The following is a 4989-nucleotide window of genomic DNA, read 5'->3' on the forward strand; positions in this document are numbered from 1 at the left end:
CTGTCTGAGAGCGAGAGAGAGAAATGGAGGGAGTTGGGAGGGAAAGAATAGGCAAAGCTCTCAGTGTTGGCCCCTGAAAAATGTGTATGACACAACAGGGTGAGGGAGGGGGGAGTGTGGCAGAGAAAGCTTGGTTGAAGGGGTACTGAGGGGATAATAGAATGAAGAAGAATGGAGAGAGAGAGAGAGAGAGAAAGGGAGAGAGAGAGAGAGGGAGATAGAGACTCAAAATGATTTTTGGTCATAAACATTAGGAAAACATTTCAAATAAAAACTTAAATTCAACTTTACTCAGTCAGATACAAAATAAATCTTGCAGGAATTCCATACTGAAATTGGATGGAAAATTTACATGCAATTAAGTCCAGGGCCTAAATATGTTTTTGAGTGATGGAACAACAGAAAAGTACAAGCAAGCAGTGTCATGTTTTATTAAGCACTGAGTTTAGATTCTTTTTAGTTTGACATTGTTTGAAATCAGTCAGAGAAGAGGGAGAACTTTGCAGGCACAAAAATAATTGGCGATTATGTCAGCCCCATGTGTTCGAGCTTCTGTGAAAGAGGAACGGCCTGAGAGAAAAAGTTACTAAGAAGGATAATCGACAGTCCTTTAATCACTGTGATTGTACTGTATGTGTTTGTAACAGGACTTTCAATGTTTCAGACTCCTCAGCACAATGTCACGGTCATGTATTTTAGTATTTACAATTAACATCCAATACCTGCTTCAGCTAATCAGTCCTTCATTAAAGTAAACCAGGTGCTGCTGATGGAACTGAACACATCCATACAGTGACTGAAGTACAGTGAGAATCAGAAACCTGTGTTCTTCTAACTGTTCTTCTAACTTCTTCTAGCCAACATATTAATAACTTTTTAAACAGAACATCTCATGTTTCACTGTATTTATGATTATTAATTTGTTTGTATTCACTCTAATTTTATATATTGTATTCATGCTGTCAGAAAAAATCTCCATTTTTGTTGATTTTTATTTTTCTACACTGTTTGAACATGACAACTGTCATATACATTAAGTAAAAAACTAGAGTAAAGAATAATTAATATGCCCATATAAATGCTCCAAAATTACTTGAAATAAAATTTCTTCACATGATCTTACGTGAAGAGTTAAAACCATATTTATCTTGTACTGTAAAGTTTCCATTTTGGAGGGTTTTTTTTGGACAGCCACAATGTATTGTGTTCATAATGTTAGAGTATTAGTTCTCTAGCATTTATTAGCTGGGTTGTTCTGAGAAGGAGTTTTATTGTGAAGGCAGGGCTAGCTGGTGCTGTGTTCTGTTAGTTTAGGAAGTAATGAACCAGTCTATTGCTGATGGCTTAAAAAGCAAGACTTAGCGAGGCTCAGAGCGAATTTTTAGATAAAACTGTTTATGTATGCTGTGGTTGTGGCCAACTACGGCCTGTTAATAAAGCATAATGACTTGTGCATAAACTCGGGCTTCTTTAGATTAGATTAGATAATCCTTTATTAATCCCACAATGGGGAAATTTGCGGTGTTACAGCAGCACAGAAGACAGAGCAGCAGGAAATATACAAACAATATATAAAATAGAATAAACAATAAAAGTATAAAGATATATATGTATATGTACAAAGATTACAAGAAAAATATACAAAGTATTAAATTAAATTTAAAAATGTAGAAATGTATGTATTGTAGTGAATATTCCACAGTGAATAAAATAGCAAATAAATAAACAGTAAATAAATGGAGAAATATTGCACTTGACATAATTACACATAATGGTGGTAAACATGTTGACAATGATCCGCAGTGAATATACTACGCATGGTGGATTGAGATATTACACACAGTAAAGTGCTATGGCAGTGATGTTGAGAGTTCTTGCACATGGAAAGTAATTGTAAACTACTGTCTACTGAGTGCCGTGACTGTTATAGAGTCTGACAGCGGCTGGGAGGAAGGACCTGCAGTATCTCTCCTTCACGCACCGCGGGTGCCGCAGCCGGGCACTGAAGGAGCTGCTCAGTGCTGTCAGAGAGAGGTGCATGGGGTGGGACAGGTTCTTCAGCATGTTTGTTAGCTTAGTCCTCATTCTCCTGTCCCCCACCACCTCCACTGGGTCAAGAGGACATCCCAGGACAGAGCTGGACTTCCTGATGATCTTATTCAGTCACTTCCTGTCAGCAATGGAGATGCTGCTGCCCCAGCACACCACTCCATAAAAAATGGCTGATGCCACCACAGCGTCGAAGAAGGTCCTGAGAAGTGCCCCCTGCACGCCAAAGGTCGAGAGGCCGACGATAGCAGAGTCGTCAGAGAACTTTTGCAGGTGACAACTGGCAGAGCTGTACTTGAAGTCCGCAGTGTAGAGGGTGAAGAGAAAGGGAGCGAGGACAGTTCCCTGTGGAGCCCCCGTGCTGCAGACCACCGTGTCCGACTGACAGCCCTGGGTCCTCACATATTACGGTCGGTTAGCGAGGTAGTCCAGGATCCAGGTGGTGAGGTGATGGTCCAGGCCCGTGCACTCCAGCTTGTCCTTCAGCAGTGTGGGTTTGATGGTATTGAAAGCACTGGAGAAATCAAAAAACATGATTCTCACAGTGCTCCCAGCATTCTCCAGGTGAGAGAGAGAGCTGTGTAGGAGGTGGATGATGGCATCCTCCACTCCAATGCCAGGTTGGTAGGCAAACTGCAGTGGGTCCATTGAAGAGCTCACCAGGGGGCGCAGGTGGACAAGAAGCAGTCTCTCCAGGGTCTTCATCACGTGAGATGTCAGCGCCACCGGCCTATAGCTGTTGAGGTCTTTGGGGTGTGGGGTCTTTGGCACTGGCACCACGCAGGATGTTTTCCACAGCTGTGGGACTTTCCCTAACCTCAAGCTGAGGTTAAAGATGTACCCGACCACGTCACACAGCTCGTTCGCACAGGTCTTGAGAAGCCTTGAGCTGATGGCATCTGGACCTGCAGCCTTCCTGATCTTCATCCTCCTGAGCTCACTTCTCACCTGGGATGTTGTGAATGTGAGGCTGGAGTAAGGGAGAACAGTGCTGGGATGTATGTCAGCAGGAGAGCCGTCTGATGGTGGCTGTGTGTTGAGATGAAGGGGGGTGGGTGCAGGAGAGGGGGGAGGGCCAAATGCTGGTAGTGCCAGACAGGGAGAATTCAGCAGTGATGTGCCTGTGGTGGGGGGAGCAGGTGAGTGATCAAACCTATTAAAGAATAGATTGAGTTCATTCACCCACTTGTGGTCCCCCACAGCCCGGGAGTCGGGCTTCTTGTGTCCAGAAATAGTTTTGAGGCTATTCCAGACTCTACTGACATTATTCTGCTGCAGCTGGGCCTCCATCTTTCTCCTGTAGCTGGCTTTCCCCTCCCGGATCTTCCTTCTCAGCTCCCTCTGCACAGATCTCATCTCCTCCTTGTCACCTGATTTAAAAGCCCTCTTCTTCTCCTTCAGGAGGGCCTTTATATCAGGATTAATCCAGATTAATCCTGATATAATTAATCCAGGATTAATCCAGCAGTAAATGCAACAATATGCTAGTTTCTATTCATTCTGATGTTATATATGTATGTACACATACACATATAAGCTATTTATCTAAGCTCTAGGTGTTTATTTGTAGTAATGTATAGGCCCTAAATATGACTGCTTTCACACCATTTTGACAAATAAAATGGTCACAAAACCTCCAAAAGATTTAGGAAGATGAAAAAGTTGAAGAAGGACAATCAGACTTTGATAGGGCTGTAATGATAGACTGATAGACTAAAAGAATCGTAGCCATAGGTTGGGGATCTGCCCTCATCTTGAAAAGCAGGCAGGAAACTGAATCTGAATGCATTTGATTGCTGTATTTTCATGAATTTCAGAGCTGCAACAAGAACCTGATTTAGTTCTCAACTACCTGTCTGGGGATACTATGGAAGGCCGTAGAGTCACATATTTTATTTACTATATTTCCCTGTAATAATGTGTTAATTGTTTTTGTTTTCTTGAGATCTCAAGTTATTTGCAGTTTTGTCTATATAAGAGGACAAATTCTGTTCTCCCAAAACAATGCACAAATTAATTCTTCACAAATTTAGTGCGCACATGCACATTAAAGGAATAGCAAAAAAACCTAATTTACATGATTTTCCACTTACCCCAAATGCAGCCGATCAGCTGAGACATGTTTTGTGTCAAAGTTTCGCTTCTTTAGTTTTGAACAGGAGGTACGAGGCTAATGTTGCTTGCACATTGGAAGTAAATAGTCTCCCAAACCATTTCTACAAATACATAGCCAAAACCTTTCTCAACCCGCTCACACCGCATCCAGTTCTTAATTCAGGTTGTTATTTTAGGTCATAGACATTCATTATTTAAGCTTCCCTAGCTACAGATTACTTATGAGTCTAATGATACAGCTAGCCAGAGATGTGTAAGGTAATGTTACAAGTAAAAAAACTTTGGCTGCATACCAAGTTGACCTGGCTTTAGCACAAACATATTCCATTCAATACTAGATTCACCTCTGAGAGAATCCAGCCTATGCTCACAGAGCAGCACTGCTGAAGGGACACAGTGAAAATGAGTTAATTAACCAGTTCTAACCACATTTTAAAACAGTTTTTACTCTGAAAAAAGCAGAAAGTCATTTTTAATAAGGTTCTATAAATAAAATATTGTTAATTTCATTCATTGTATCATTTTTACTGCTGAACTATATGATATTGGTTATTGATATGGATATTGGTTAAAATCTTCAGTCACGTGATCCACATGGTGCACAATGTCTAATAAAATTAAAGTACTGTACAATATTGATATAGAAATGTATTAAAGTGCTTTTAACTGTGATTTCCTGATGTACAAAATAATGTACAATGTTTGCTGCCTCTTTAAGCAAAATGAACAAGACTAGTGTTGAGGTTCTGACCAGCGTTCACTCACTTGTTTGGCAGATTTTCACTGTAAAGCATTACACAGGTAGGCCATGCTTTATGCTTCCCC

The sequence above is a fragment of the Colossoma macropomum genome, unplaced genomic scaffold (assembly GCF_904425465.1).
Source record: "Colossoma macropomum unplaced genomic scaffold, Colossoma_macropomum, whole genome shotgun sequence".
In the NCBI taxonomy this organism is placed as follows: Eukaryota; Metazoa; Chordata; class Actinopteri; order Characiformes; family Serrasalmidae; genus Colossoma; species Colossoma macropomum.